General features: G+C 40.8%; 1 protein-coding gene across 8 annotated transcripts in view; it reads left to right on the forward strand.

Annotated features, from left to right (window-relative positions):
- NRG3 (neuregulin 3) overlaps positions 1 to 16,805 on the forward strand; it is a 1,121,069-nt gene that overhangs the window by 579,719 nt on the left and 524,545 nt on the right. The window lies entirely within an intron of this gene.

The following is a 16,805-nucleotide window of genomic DNA, read 5'->3' on the forward strand; positions in this document are numbered from 1 at the left end:
TGCGGCTGGTCTGGCTTCTGAGATGCTGTAGGTACTGAGGAAGAAAAGGAAAGAATTCATAATCACAATCAATAACAGAGAACGAATAACTTGAAGTCTATGATGAGTCAATCTGTGTATGCATTCGTGCATTCTTGCATTTGTCTCTACTAAGATGAACTTAAATGCCCCCAAGAGACACATTCCCAGGGACTCACATCTTCAGCACATCAGGACCTCCTCACATGGGGCCACATCAAGCATATGATTGGTCCCAGGCTGTCATTCCCTACTCAACGTCTCTCAGGGTAGAAACAGCTCCACTTACTCCAATCATTCATTTATTCATATACGTTTTTTTGAGCAATGTCTGTATCAAGGACAGTGTAAAGAGTGAAGATCAAAACAATAACTCATTCAGGGCTGTAAGAACTCACAGTCTGATGGGAGAGAGATAGTAGAAGACTATGGGTGGCATGATACACTCTTCTCCTCCATAACAAGACACTAGCCATGGGTTTGGAAAGAAGCTCTATAAAAGTGGTTTCTGTGGATTTTGTTTGTTTGTTTTTAAGCAGTATTTCTGCAAGAGGATGCATGACAGAGTGGAGTGGTCTGTAGAAAAATAAGTTTGAGATATGCTTTTACTTTTATATATCAAGTTCAACATTTCCCTCTCTGGTAAATTTTTATAAAATGGATTAGCACACTACAAGTTCTCATAAATCCTGCAGTGAAGAAACCTACTTGTTTTGTTTAAGTTAGGATTTAATTACTCCCATGGGCCTCTCTTTGGGGAATGCTGCTTTATATCTTCCAGACGGCTTCCCTGAGTTATTGTTGGTGCCTATAGCCCTGGTGAGCACAGATAAGACCTGCAATAGAACCCATACCATCAGAGCACTTGAGGATGGACAAACCTTTGGTCTCATTCTGGCTAATCTTCTAGCAAGTCAAGCAGTTAAAAACCCTGCAGACTGGCCTTAGCAGCTGGTTACTCAGCTTCTCCTTGGTGGGAAAACTCATGCTTTATATAATAAACCAAAATCTACAACTTTTGACTGCTCTTTTTGATGTTGTGTTCTGAAGAAATCTGCCTACACCCTCTTCTGGAGCAGATTTGAAAGCATCCCTCAAATCTCTTGTTGCCAAAGCTTCTCAGAAATTTGACTCTTCAAACCCAAAGCCACTCTCTAGTCAAACTCTTCTCATCCTCTGCTCAGGTGGATTTTTAAAAAAGGCACTTTAAATACATTTATTGATTGCATAATTAGTGTGGATTTAACTTGGTCAACACAAAATCATTTATCAAGTTCAACACTGACATTTTTATTTTGGTAAATCTTATTGAATCCAACAAAAATTGCCATGTAATGGACAGCCTAATAAAATACTCAACAGTTGCCCTGCCACAACTGAAGGCTTTGTTTTCCATAGTCATTTTCTATTAGTGAGTGTGTCTCTCTGTTTATATGTTTTCTCTAGTGTTTAACTCAACATCATTTAATCACTAAATTGGTATCACAGGTATTTTTCTAAATTAAAAGCCTTATCATCTACATTAACTGCTTGGCTACTGAAGAGCTGCTTCTTCCTGGAACAAAAAAGAATAGCAATATAATAGTAAGCAGTTCTGTCCCTCTGTAATACCTATGTGTGCCAGACGGTGGTCTAGGTGCTGTAAACAATTCAACTTATACACACCTCAAGACAACTCTAGAGGAAGATGAAATTATTTTTCCCATTTTATAATTAGAAACTGAAATGCAGAGAACTTAAATAACTCACCTAGATGACTCAAATTAGCATATCTAGTTGGAGCTTGAATTTGAACCCAAGCAGTCTTCCTTCAGAGTCCACACTCGTAAGGATTATATTATATGACTTGTCTCAGTTGAATTAGTACAGATTTGATCCTAGAAGGCCTCCAGTACAATTGATTTGGCTGTCAAATATTTAAAGAATTGAAGAATCACCTGTGAACATGATGAATAGGGAGAATTCATGTAGGTAAATATTAACATTAGAAAATTTATCTGATAAATGCAAGCAATTTAGCAAAACCCAGGAGTGATGGTGTGGGGAGCTTGGGTGTTTGTTTCCCATTTCACAAAACAAAGCAGCCAACCTTCCATTCATCTCAACAAGTAGTTTATTTAACTTCTCAGAGGAAGAGCAGCAAATGTAAATAAAATCAATAACAGCGACTGAAAAATCTTAACAGGGAATGTATATCAGCTTTCCTCTGTGTGCCTCTGCTTGTCTATTTTATTCAAGATACTGAATACATGATTTCTCGTTTGGGTTTCTGTGCTGTACTAGGCTTCAGCAATATATGCATCAAACATTTTGAAAGTCTGCCCCAAGAGGCAGAAAGACCATGTGAATTATACATTGCCTCACAGAGTGATGATACCATAGACCTACTTGCATGATTGTTTTTGAAGAATTTCATCCAGGATAAAAAAGAGAAATATAGTTGAAAGGGTTCTATAGGTTTGACAATTCAAAACAAAAAAATGTTATCTCTATGGAAAGTCATAGTGATTAAGTAGGATTCATATCTCTTCTATTTGGAATCCAGCATGGCCTCTTCTATTGTTTTGTCTGCCAGACTGTGAGTGTCCCCAGATCTATGATATTTTGCAAAAGCTGAGTTGTTATCTTAGCTGATGTCTATTTATGGCACAGCCATGTTGGAAATAATCATTAGTATTCTTAGCCTTGTTCTATAAACTCATAATGATGTGTTTCATTGTTTGTGGTGTTAGCCTTGGGCTGTTAGACACAATTCTGTTTACGACTATGAAGTTAGACTGTCCATCCAGAACATGATGGATTATGTATTCACTACATCTGCTGAATCAGCTGTGTCTGTGCAGTGAATACCACATCCTCATTTTCAGAACTCCATGAGCTTTCTGGTAAAAATCTATAAGATTTGACTTGTAATGTGTAGAACACAATTTATTTCATTTTCTTCCGTTAAATTTATTCCTTGTGGTTTCTGTTATCTGTAGCTTGTAGTTTGCATTACAAGTTGAAATTCCTTTTTGTTTTTGCTATGGTATAATATCCATGTGAGAATCATCTTTCTTCACCTCAGATAGAGAAATACAAACCACCCTTTTACTCATTCACTGAGAGACTGAACTAGCACATTTTTATAAAACTGGATCAAAATGTGCTTGTGATCAGCTGTCATCTTGTGGAGTTTCCTTTTTTTTTTCCTGCCACAATTGGAGTTCTAAACCTCTTATAATAAGCACATATATTAGATATAGTCATGTGTTGATTCAATAACCTGATTTCTTCCCTCCTTTGACTTTATCACATTTGTCATATAACTGTCAAGTCTCCCTGAGTATTTGCCCAACATCCATTGAGCACATGGCAAGGAGAAAATGTGGAGGATTTTATGGAGATGGTTTGAAAGGGGATTCCCATGCCTTCTGTCCACGTTTCTGTGGCCAACAGTCAGTCACATGATCCCACTTAGATGCAAGGGGTTCTATATAATGTAGTCCCTGGCTCAGGGGATGCCCCAGAGACAGTTCTATACTCTAAAAGAGGAGTATGAATCCTTAGTAGACAGTTTGCCAACTGTACCACTCTGTGTGATCTTAGAAGACTTTCTGAGCCTGTTTTCTTATATTTTAAATGAAGAGAACTTAACTACCTTACAGATTATTATTATTATTATTATATGGGATTATATACACAAAAAACATGTGAGCTGAAAAATGCTACACAGATTCATTATTTTTATAAATGATATGAGTAAAATTTATTTATTTATCTTACCTTAACCTAGAGAATTAGAAGAGCGCTCAGGAGCTAGGCCATATTATGGGTAAATTGTCTTTATCTTCATAATTGTACTTTTTCTTCAGAGCTTCTTTTGTGTCTTCATGGGATGTGCCAACAGAGCTTATGAAGTCAAATCTTACAGATAAGAAGGAAGAGTCTGGGAAAACCAGGATGATTGATTACTCTATCTACAAACCGATTTTGACCATTTCCAGGGTTTGTTGTCTGTAACCATTGCGTTAATTCAATAGTAAAAATTATCAACCAAAGACAATACCTAAACTAAGCATCACACAAAATTGTCTCCACAATAGCTTTATGTAGAGAGAAACCAATGTGCAAGATATCAATGGCACCTGGTGTCTATACTATGAGAACAGATATAGGGAAGATCATGCGCAGGTTAAAAGCCTGATGTTTTGAGCTAAAAAAAAAAAAACCTAGTTTGAACTTATCTGTACATTAACCAGTTGCATAGATCTCGGTGAGTTATCTAACGGTCTTGTCTTCTGTTTCTCATTTATTCAACAGACAGAAGGTTAAAAGCATGTTGTTTTCATTAGAGTTGAATTTGATGATGCTTCTAAAGGGTTAGCTGCAGGGGAGGTCCACTGTGGGGATTTAACCACGTGCTTTTCATGTGTCATTTTTACATGTCACAGAAATGCTATGGATATATAAAGTTTCACAGTGAGATAGTCATAAAATTGGAACTGGAACTCAGGACTGTCTGAATCCAAAGCTCTCTCTCATAATCATATTTTGTTCCCTTTCTGGGCATGGCATTGTGCCTGGCCTATGGTAATTGCTCAGTAAATCACAGCAATTATTGTTCTCTTTCATATCTGTGCCCAGATCAATTGCCAGATGGAAGTGGGTATTTTGTTCTTTAGTCATCTATATATTAGACTTGAGCATTCCTCACAGTGCTAGTGGAGCCACAACTGCTCCATACCCTCTGAGATCATGGCTCTCCCAGAACCTTCACAGACAAGGCATAAAGTTGTTTGCTATGTATTTTATCTGTATTAACAATTTTATCGATTTGTAATGGGTTTGTTTTTCTAAGACGTTTGAACTATGAGTACTCCCCTTTCTAAAACTGGTTATGAGGAAGAATAGAACAGGATATAAAAGAATATCTTAGAAACAAAGAATGGAGAATATATGCTACACTCATGTTCAAACAGTTAAAAAATTTAAAAAATGCCAAAATAACTTAAAAAATAGATCAAGGAGACAAAACAAAAAGCCCAAAGTGTAAAATATAATGTATTATTAAGCTAGTATTTACAATGAATGAGGAGAAGATCAATTACTTCATATATACTGCACAACCATTCAGATAAAAAAAGTTAGTTCTTCTTTTCATCTCAAAACACTCAGCAAAGCACCCAATTTCAGATGGACCAAACATTTAAATGTTTAAAGTAAAACTACAAAAGAAGCAGAAAACACAGGTGATATCTCTTTGATTTCAGGGAGGGAAAAAGCTATTCAAAGCAAACAAAAAGTTGACAATGAAATCAACTATAGAGGCAAATTGTATATTTGGGAAGTTAGCTGCTAAAGGAAATCCGTACATCAAAAAGCATATTAAACTAAATTGAGAGGCAAATATTAACCTGAGGAAAACATTTGCAACGTACTCTCATTGAGTTTTCACAATATTCCTGTGAGGTAGATAATAATATCTCCATTTATAATGAGGAAATTGACAGCACAGACACTTTAAGTAATTTAGTAATTTGCCCAAGGTCATTCAGCTAATGAGTGGAGGGACTGGAATTTGAACCCTCAAAAACTGAACTCCAAGCACTCTTTACCTCGCACGTGGCTCCCTCGAGTAAGAAAACAGCTCTAGAGCCCAGGGCCATGATTTTGTTTGTTTGTCCCATAATAAGCAGCCATTTACTTTCAGATAATGTATAGTCATACATTATTTAATGATGGAATATGTTCTTAGTAATGCGTCATTAAATGATTTTGTTGTGCAAACGTCATAGTGTGTACTTAAGCAAACATACATGGCATAGCCTACTTGCACACCTAGGCTATATTGTATGGCCTGCTGTTCTTAGGACACAATCTTGTTACTATACTGAATACTATAGGCAATTGTGACACAATGGTAAGTAATACTGTATCTGAACATGTGTAAACATAGGAAAGGAACAGTAAACATATAGGACAAAAGGTGAAAATGGTACCACTGTACAGGGCACTTACATAGAGCTTGCAGGCCTGGAAGCTGCTGTAGGTGAGTCAGTGAGTGAGTGATGAGTGAATGTGAAGGCCTGTTTACTGTACACTACTATGGACTTCATAAACACTGGGCACTTAGATTACACTAAACTTTTTATTTTTTTTTTGAGACAGAGTCTCACTCTGTCGCCCAGGCTGGAGTGCAGTGGCGCGATCTCGGCTCACTGCAAGCTCCGCCTCCCGGGTTCACGCCATTCTCCTGCCTTAGCCTCCCGAGTAGCTGGGATTACAGGCGCCCACCACCACGCCCGGCTAATTTTGGTTTTGTATTTTTAATAGAGATGGGGTTTCACCTTGTTAGCCAGGATGGTCTCTATCTCCTGACCTAGTGATCTGCCCACTTCTGCTTCCCAAAGTGCTGGGATTACAGACGTGAGCCACCGCACCCCGCTAGATTACACTAAACTTATTTTTTAAATTTTATCTATTCAATAATAAATTAACCTTAGCTTACTGTCACATTTTACTTTTAAACTTTTAAATTGTTTCACTTTTTGCCTCTTGTAATAGCACTTAGTTTAAAACACAAACACATTATACAGCTGCACAAAATATCTGTTTTTATATCTTTATTCTTAAGCTTTTTACTATTTAAAATGTTTTTCTGTCCCTTTTTTTTTTTTTTTTTTTTTGGTAGAGACAGGGCTTCACTCTGCTGCCCAGGATAGAGTGCAGTGGTGTGATTACGGCTCACTCCCACCTCAAACTCCTTGGCTTAAGTGATCCTTCTGTGGTTCCTGAGTAGATAGGACTACAAGTATGTGCTACCACAACTGGCTATTTTTTTTTTATTTTTAAACTTATTATTATTGTTATTATTTGGTAGAGAAAGGGTCTCCCTGTGTTGCCCAGGCTGGTATCGAACTCCTAAACTCAAGCAATCCTCCCTTCTTGGCATCCCAAATTGCTGGTATTACAGGTGTCTTTTACTTTTTAAAACTTTTTGTTAGAAAGTAAGACAAAAACACACACACTAGTCTAGGCCTACTCAGGGTCAGAATCATCAATGCATCACTAGGTAATAGAAATTTTTCAGCTCCGTTGTAATCTTATGGGACCACCATCATATATGCCAGTTCCTTTTTCACTGAAATGTCATTATATGGTGCATGACTGTAATTTTGGGATTTCTACTCCGATTTTTTCTAACTAGAGTAAAAGAAAATTCAATATTTAATACATAGAAACAAAATTGTGACATTAAAAAAACAAATAAAACAACTCCCTAGAAATATAGAGCTGCCATTAGAAACACTGCAGCAAGCCTCATTGTCTCCTGAGCACCGGGCCTGACACTCGGCCTGCCCCAGGTCTGGCCATGTCTAAGTGCTGAGGAAGGAAGCCTTTCTCCAGAGTTTTGGTCGACGCCAACATCCTTTTGCAGTTCTCCTCTGTAGCCTGCATTTTCAGGATGCTTCCATACTACGGAATGTATTATTTCCTCTCCTTGGAATGCCTGCCATCATCATAGGTATCTAGGAAACCATTTTTCAAAGTGCTAGACAGTATTAGGATGTCTTTGAAATCACCCTAGAGCTATGTAATCATTCCTAATAATAATAATTAAAAAAAAACTTCCATGCATCTGTGATGCCACTCACACTAGATAGTAATTTTATGTTCATTTGCCTTATTCCTCTATTAAGTTGATCTATTATTAAGCCTCCAATTTGTCTGTTAGACCAATGATGCCCAACCTTTTTGGCACCAGGGACCAGTTTTGTGGAAGACAATTTTTTTCCACAGACGAGTGGTAGGGGAATAGGGGGAATACGGTTTCAGGATGAAACTGTTCCACCTCAAATCATCGGGTATTAGATTCTCATAAGGAACACATAGCCTAGATCCCTCACATGTGCAGTTCACAATAGGGTTCACGCTCCTTTGAGAATCTGATGCTGTTGCTGATCTGACAGGAGGTGGAGCTCAGGTGGTAATGCTCGCTTACCCACCTCTCACCTCCTGCTCTGTGGCCTGGTTCCTAACAGGCCATGGACCAGCAGTGGTCCATGGCCTGGAGATTGGGGACCCCTGTGTTAGACAATCTCTGTGTCTCCTGAATCCAGCATAGCTAGGAACATAGGAGGAGCTGCATGATACCTGGTGAGCTGAACCAAACTCCACGGTGAAACAACAGTGCTCTGTGTTTATTCTCCAATATGTTCATTTGAGTTCCATATCACAATTCAGCACACACCGGGAGCACAGAAGATCCCCTGACCAGCACCAGCCTGTAGGGACCTGAATGTCAGTGAAGGTTACCGCTGCCTTGTGGAAAAGGCACTGATCACTGGAATGGAAAGTTCAGGACAAATTTGGCAGTGATAAACTCAACCCCTCTGTTCTCCCTGGGCTGATTTTTCCACTAAGAAAATCTTAAGGAGGGTCTAGCACCCACTGTGGGGTTACCATTTTTAAAGAGCTTGATGCAGGTTAAAAAGAGCATGTAATTTGGGTTTGAAGGAAAGGAAGACATGAAAGGCACAGACCGTGGTGTGTGTGTTTGGGTGGGTGGGGTGTGCTGGAAGACAGGGCAGTCTGCCACTGGGCCTCAGGCCCTGAGAGCTTGGGAGAGTCCACTGTGTTTCTCCAGGGTCTTCCCTGACTCAGTTCCAGACAGGCTCTTCACAAAGACTCCTCAGTTCATCACATGATTCCCAACCCAACCAGGCGACAGCTGTCCATGCTTGTGCTGATGGTCTAGCTGGACAAAGGAAATGGGTGAACCAGGGTATATAAGTTCCTTGGAGGACTGAGAGATGTAGAAACTCTTCTAAAAAGAGTGTTTCCCTCTTTGGCTTTGTAATCTTATTGCATTATCTTTATTATCAATGACAAACAAAGCATCCACTCTGTTCCAGACATTTTCAGAGGTGCCAGGGTACAAAGATGAACTCCATCCTGGGGAACTGGTCACATCTGTCTATAGGGAATTCAGTCTATTTGTGTGCCAGAACAGCATAAAGACACTGACAAAAAGAAAAGTCATTAAGGGGCCGGCTTCTGGAAGAGAGATGTCACTGGAGAATGAAGTAGAAAAAGGCTGGAGAAACTGGAACCAAAGGCAACAGGGACCAAGACCTCACTCTGTCTCTCAAGAAGGACACAAAGAACAGTGATTATAGTGTACACCTTGGAGTAAGATAGACCTGGGTTTAAGTCCCTACTGTGATATTTCTAAATTCCAAAGCCTACACCCAACCTCATGCAGCATCAGTTTTCTAATGAAAAAGGGAAGAAAGAATATGTATCATCGTTGGGTTAAAAGAGTTGAATACTCACATAAAGCATGCTCACATAGTGTACTCACAGGCTTACATGAGGTAGCCTTCCCCATGCCTCAGTGACTTGTGGGTAGAAATGAAGGCTTACTAATATTCATGCTCAGAATTTTCAGCTGCATTTTCTCCACTGGAGGAAACAGAAGGTCATCAGCCTCCTGCATTGAGTATCTCCATTCACTGGCAGTTTCTCTTAGATTGATACAGCCTGCTTGCCACACTGTAGCCAGAGCAGTTTGCTCCATCACCATGGCAGGGCTGCTACCAAATAGGCCTTCTTGTCCATACTCCTATACCATACCTTTGGGTCACTGGGGCCACTGTAGAATCAAAGCACTTTGTTTATTTATTGGCATGCTCTATTACCTGCATACTACTGTGAGCCACATCTTCCATCACCCTGTTTGGTTCTCACCATTCTGCCATGTCTGTGAGCCTTTACCTTGCATTGCTGTGCATTGCTGTGGGCTGAGGGCCCTGCACCTACTTCAGGTTTCTCTACAGAGTTGCACTGGTTTCTAATTGTTGCTGTTACTACCACCATTGTTAGTGTTATCAGCTGACTTTTTTGACTGATAGAATTGGATTGTAAGCAAGTGCAAGTATATGTATTCATTCATTCAAAAACCACTCACTGAGCAACTATTGCATGTTAAATATTATTTTAGACAAGGAGGATGCAATAGTGAGCACAGCTGACCCAATCCCTGACTTCATTCAGAAGTTTATAGTCTAGAAACATATCTTCTCTCCCACCTTTCTGCCGGAGAAAAGAAAAACAGTGCTGCTCTGTCCTGTGTTGAATTATTTCTCGACATCTCTGCATCATGCTTTAAATGTAGTCTGTGCTCCTCCCATCTGAGCCCTCCAACAGCATCCACTTGATCCCAAAGAAAGGAAGTAATATTCACCTAAAAATAACAAGCATATCAACCTCAGCTTCTGCCAGCCATGATTCCCTGGGAATACCATTTCTTTCAGGAGCTGGAACACAGAAAATATCAGCAGAAGTTACCCCAAATTGTTGAACCCCCTTGGTTCCAGTCAGAATATTTTTCAAGAAAAAAGATAGTTCTACTTCATTTGCTCATTCCCCTGGTTGTCAGGAGTATGATACGGAATACAAAAGACAAAGAATCAGTTTGGAAACTGCTATAGGAATTGAGTAATGGCAAGGTCATGATTCTCTTTATTTTGATAGCTGGTGGGGGATTTGCTTCTTGCCTCTCCCTAACTGGAGTGAGGATTGCATCTGTCTCCTCTTTTTGCTGCCTACACAATCTCACTTTCTTTACAAGCCCTTTCCATTACATTCTCTTTCTCTATCCCTTTGCCATTTTTCTTATGTGTAAAACAGGAATAATAGCCATACTGACATCAAGATATGTTTTGAGGACTGAGTTGGTACATTGGGTTGTGGAAACATGTCCACAGTAGAGCGCTTAAGGGTTGTGCGGCTAAGGCTTTGGAGTTTGGCTTCCTGGCTTCGTTATTTGCTTTGACTTACCTTAGGCAAATCTTAACCTCTCTGTGTAAAATAAAGAAACTGATAGCTACTTAAAAGTTGTAGTTATGACTTATAAATCATGTCTACAAAGCATGTAGCACAGTGTCCCACATAGTAAGTAGTGAATATAACTAGCTACTAAATTTATGATGAATATTATTATATCTTTCTTTTCCTCCCTTTACCTCAAGAGTGCTACTTAATTTGCTCTGTTTTGATCTCTGTCTTTCATGCAATTCTCTATTCATTTCGGCGCAGGAAAAAACTGAGAAGAGAATGACATAAAATCTGGAGACAGTGCAGGCTTTCTGGCTTCTCTTCTTAGCTACACGTGCAGCAGGGTTATGGCAGTGCAGGGAATCAGCAGATAGGGTCTCTGGCTGAGCAAGAAGTTCCAAGGGAGCACAGATGTGACACTGTAGGGGGCCTGTTCTCAGGGGTCTGCAGTCCCTGTGTGACCCTGCTAGAGCCTTGCACCAGCAGCTGCAGTGTGAGGAGCACCTCCCCAAGAAGAGCCCTCTATCCTCCCATGCCTGCTCTTTGAGCAGTAGTCATCTGTTCAGGACATATGCATTATTTCCTTCTCCATTTGTCATATGGATTGCCTAATATTTATCTGTGCTGTTTTTCACATTACTCTGAAAGGTTTCTAAGTTATACTTCTTTATGTGCTCTTGGATTGCTGGCTTACACCACCACTGCCACCACCATCAACAATACCACGACTGCCACCACCATCAACAATATCAGCACTACCGCCACCATCAACAATGCTACTGCTGCCACCACCATCAAAATCATCACCATTACCACCATGAACACCCTCACAAATACCATTATGATCAGTATCACCACCACTATCATCAACACCATCACCACCACAATCACCACCATTAACACCATTACCACCATCAACACCACCACCACCACTGCCACCACCACCACCGACACCATCACAAATACCATTATGACAACTATCATCATTGCTATCATCAACACCATCACCACTACCACCACCATCACCACCACCACCATCAACACCATCACCACCAGCACCCACCATTACCACCACTTCCACTGTGTGTCAAGCTTCCTCTCCTCTGGGACATTTTTTCTGTTTCTGGCTCAGACTTGCACATCCCTCCTATTTGCTTTTTCTGTTTCCACATTTTTATCATTGCACATGTCACACCCACTAACTGATTTTGGATTGAATCCTATAAAATACAGCTCATGTAGATTTATCCATTTGAAATTGCTGAAATTTGACCGTTTTTGACTGTTTGATTATTTCACATATTCAGGCTGGTATTTATCTACCCACCCCATTAAACTGTTAGTTACATGAGAAAACAAGGACAACTTTTACTCTATTTTGGCAACACCTGGCACAGTGCTTGATGTGTAGTTGATACTTGATACAGGTGCATTGAATAACTGAATGAGGCATATGGCATAAGCTTTATAGACTCTGAAGCAGTATTCAAATGTAAGAGACTGCTGCAGTAAAACAATTGAGCATATAAAAATATTTTCGTATTAGGCCAGGTGCAGTGGCTCACACCTGTAATCCCAGCATTTTGGGAGGCTGAGGTGGGTGGATCACCTGAGGTCAGGAGTTAGAGACCAGCCTGGCCAACATGGAGAAACCCCGTCTCTACTAAAAATACAAAAATTAGCCAGACATGGTGGCACACGCCTGTAATCCCAGCTACTCGGGAGGCTGAGGCAGGACAATCGTTTGAACCCGGGAGGTGGAGGTGGCGGTGAGCTGAGATCACACCATTGCACTCCAGCCTGGACAACAAGAGTGAAACTCCATCTCAAAATAAATAAATAAATCTATCTATCTTCATATTAAAAATGTGACCTGTTCTTAGAGGTTGATTTGGAAATGAAGAAAAGAAAAGTGTGAGACTTTGAATCATAGAAGTTCAAATATATTCCAGAGTTCTCAGGGTAAGTCAGGGGCAGCCTTGGGGGATGAGTAGGTAGAGTCCAGTTGTCTTCTTCTGTCTCTGCTGCTGTACCTTTATTTGTTCTGTATATTAATGATCCAAATATACATATACACATATATATATATTTATATTACTCATAAGAAATTTAAAAATTCTGCAAAAGATGTCATGGAGCCAATAAAGGACTTCAGGCAGGGAAATGTCCTGTTGAGATTAGTAATTTTGGGATGTAATTTTTGGTTGGGGCAGGAGCATCAGCGATGGGGTGAAGAGATTGAAGCTGGAGGCCCAAGGGTCAGGGAGGAGATGGGAGCTGAGAAGAGGAGATGGGCTGGACAGGAAGCTAGGAATATTCATCTCACTGGAGGATGCGGGGACTGAGAGGGGAAGTCTGCCTTGATCCCAAGATTGGGGGTGATTAGGGGGCTATGTGGATAGCAGTGCCATTCTCAGAGACAGTTGCTGTAAGAATAGTTTTGGGGAGAAAGATAGTGAATCTGATTTGAGTTTATTGAGTGGGAGATATGACTATACAAGTCTAAAATTGACCTTGCAAAGTGGGTAGGCTGATAACTGTCTTTTTTTATTTTTTCCTATTTTGTTGATGTGAAAACTGTGGCTCACAGAGGTTGCTTGAATGGCCAAAATAGAAAAGAGCCAGGGAGATATAGGGCTGGTCTTGAACCCAAGATGACTACATTCTTTAATCTCTTCATTATCTGTCCACCTACTAGAAAGTCATATTGGAAGTGATGGATGCCAGCTCCCCAGGCGTTCCTTGCCTCCTTAGGATTGGATGTATCCAGAAACTGACTAGTGAGCAGCGCTTTTAATATTTTAATTAATCATTAACTGGCTTGCCCTCTGAGCACTTTTTGCTCCTGCTTTGAATTTTTAGACAGATGGCAGGCGGTTATTTCCTCAGCTTTGTCATCTTTCACATGGCAGATGAAATATCAAGCACAGACTTGGAAAAGGATCATAATTCATTATAATTAGTCTTCTTTGATCATTTGTCCTTTGTCCTAAGTACAGTAGCAACATTTAATTGTGGCTGAAGCATTAGTCAAGAGCAGTGAGCAAAATGCTCTCTCTCTCTCTGTCTTCTCTCAATATATGCCTGAGGGCACCACTGATGTTGGGAAACCATATTCTCAATTGGCTTTTTAAATAGCTATAGAGCAGCGAGTGGAAGGGGCGTTGTATTTAGAAGCCATGACATGAATATGGCCTATTTTCCTTGATCATGTTAGTATTGTTAATTAACATACTGACCATTTAGTACTGTTGTGAGGATTTAGGAAGGAAAGGAGCTAACTAACATTAACTGATGGCCTCCTCTGTGCTTGATAATTTACTGACATGCTCTCACTACCTCTTCAGAACATGTCAAGGCTGGATAACTGGGCAAAGTCATGCAGCTACCGCATGGCAGAGAACCAACCCCTCAACTGCCTGAATCCAGAACTTATGCATTTGTACAAGCTTGTTTATCTGCACTCTCTTGTAGTGCATTTACTTAACAAACCAAGTTAGATTGTAATCGAAAGCAGGTGCTGTCATATCACTGCGTGAATCTTGAAAAGCATGGCTCTGAGAGGTGACACTGAGAGTGGCAGTTGCTGGATAATGTGTTGTTACAAATTAACTTCTTGCCCTGCCAATTAAAAAGCACTTTATTAAATAAAGTAATGATGCTCTTTTATGCCTGTTGTGTGATTTAGACTTTAGTAGTCAATATAATTGTATGACTTAGCTTTCAGTCTTTACACTCACTTACCCAAGTCTTATGAATCAGGTGGGGAAATGAAATTAGTTCCATTTTACAGATCAGAGAATTGAGGCTCAGTTGGTGCCACTGCTATTGAAGGTCAGCTAGCTTTTAAATAATCAGACTGTAGACATGTAGATTCATGTGGCCTCTCCTAAATAAGATCCAAGCAGTAGCAAAAATATGAAGACTTAGGCTCAGGAAAATTTTTTCTTAGAAGCTGACATTCAGCTCCAAGTCATATGGTTAGGGTTTGCTTCTTTCCACTTTTCAATTTCTGACACTAAGTGATAATTATAGAGACTGAGAAGCACCGAGTGCATTTGCTGAAGCTAATTGACTCGATGGGGGGAAGGCTGATTGTGCAGCGGAATCCAAACTACCAATTAAAGAAGAAGGAAATCACATGCACATGATATCTTGGATATTTATATCTTGGGGAACTAAAAGAGCCAGCCTTCCTTGTCACCGTGGAGACAGTCTGAGAGTCAAAGTGCCCGGCCCTGGGGCAGTCAGCTTGAGGCCTGGGTTTGGCCAAGACCGCAGCCAGCAGCACCCAGGTCAGCAGCTTCTCAGCCCCTAATGAGTGCTCTGGAGGCTGTGCTTCTAGGCTAAAATGGGAAATCTTGGCAAAGGAAGAGATTAGATTCAATGCACAATGAGAGAGGAAATCAGGCAAATAGGAGCTGCATCAATCAATTAATTATCAGAAAAAGGGGGCTCAGAATACACTAATAATGCTAACTTGTGTACAGTGCTTTGGAGTTTACAGAGTATATGGCTCTCTCAACAGCAGCCACTTAAGAAGCAGGAGTGTTTCCCCCAGCTTCCAGCGGGCAAGTGCATGCCCTGCTTCCCAAGTCTCCTGGGCAAGAGGAGCTAGGCCAGGAATGCAGGCTTCTGACTTATGGTCATAGCTGCCGAGGGCTGCCTGCATTGATGGGTCCTGGGGGTGGTAGTAGGGAGTAGACTTGGTGTGGTTTGTAGCTGATTCTCCCAGGAACTGGTTTTTGTTTGTTTGTTTCTAAATTCTATCTTACTGAAGAGCATCCCTACAGTGGCACACCAGAGTGGCTGCAAGGCTAACGATAATGGGGCCATTAACTAAATAACGGTGCTGGCACAAAGAAACAGCCATGCTAGGATCTTAATTAGGCTCTGGCTGAAGCAGAGATGGAGCACATTTGCAAGAGATTTCTGGTTGACTAATCTGGTGTCAAATTAAGAGTGTTCCCTCTGGGTTGTCTCAAGTCAGTCACCGTATGACTTAAAAAGTTGTCTAAACCAAGAATTCCAAGTGGGCCAATTTCTCAGGAGAAGAGATGACTTGCTTCCCCAAGAGCTAGCTCCCTGGAATAGATTAGCACCAGGATCCCTTTGTCTTCCTTGACTAACAGTTTAACTTTACAGGCTTCTCAGCTGGGAGTCCACTGTTTCTGTCCCACTAATAAGGGCTGAAGTCTGTCCGGCTGTGTACCTGGGTTACTAGAGCTGAAAAGCACTTGGCAGTCCTGGATGGGCTGTTTATGAGCAGTTCTTCTATCTGCAGCAGCAGTTAAATGGTTCTGGGAAATGAATCAGGATCAAAGGGGAGCTTGAGGCCAGGGCCCAGAACCTGGGCGCTTAGGGGGTGGGGGGCAGCAGAACAGAACAAAGTAGTAGGGAAAGCATGATGTCACACGGACCTTGTATTTCACATGACCTCTGCTCTTCCCACTGGTTGTGGGGTAGAGCCATCATGTTAATTCTGCTGGGCCTTTTTCAATACCTTTAAAATGGGCTTATTCATTTCTATGTCATGTAAGAGTCATGAAGTTTGGATGAGGTTAGAGTTTATGACTCTAGCCAGGGACACAGTAAATACTCAGGGAACAGTCGTTGCTTCTGGATCTATCCAGCTTCTTTAGAGGCCTGATGTCTCTATCAGGATGTGCCTTGTGATTGCCCAGGCACTCATGCCTGTTTAGATTGAGGTCCCAACCCTCCTGACTTCATTGGCTCTGCCCAGTGGTGCACTCCCTTGACCTCCTCTATTCTTGCTGTCACTTCCAGGCACCTGTGTCTGGCTTTTCTCTTCAGTGAATAATTCAAATCCTATCATCCTCTGACTATTCTTCCTCTTCTCCTCCAACCTCTGTCTCTTCTACTTGGTACAGCAACTCTGACTGCCCTTGGAATAACACCCTCCCCAGCTCAACCACTGCCTGTCAGAGTCATGAACTCTAGAAGCA

This window comes from Gorilla gorilla, chromosome 8 (assembly GCF_029281585.2).
Source record: "Gorilla gorilla gorilla isolate KB3781 chromosome 8, NHGRI_mGorGor1-v2.1_pri, whole genome shotgun sequence".
NCBI lineage: Eukaryota > Metazoa > Chordata > Mammalia > Primates > Hominidae > Gorilla > Gorilla gorilla.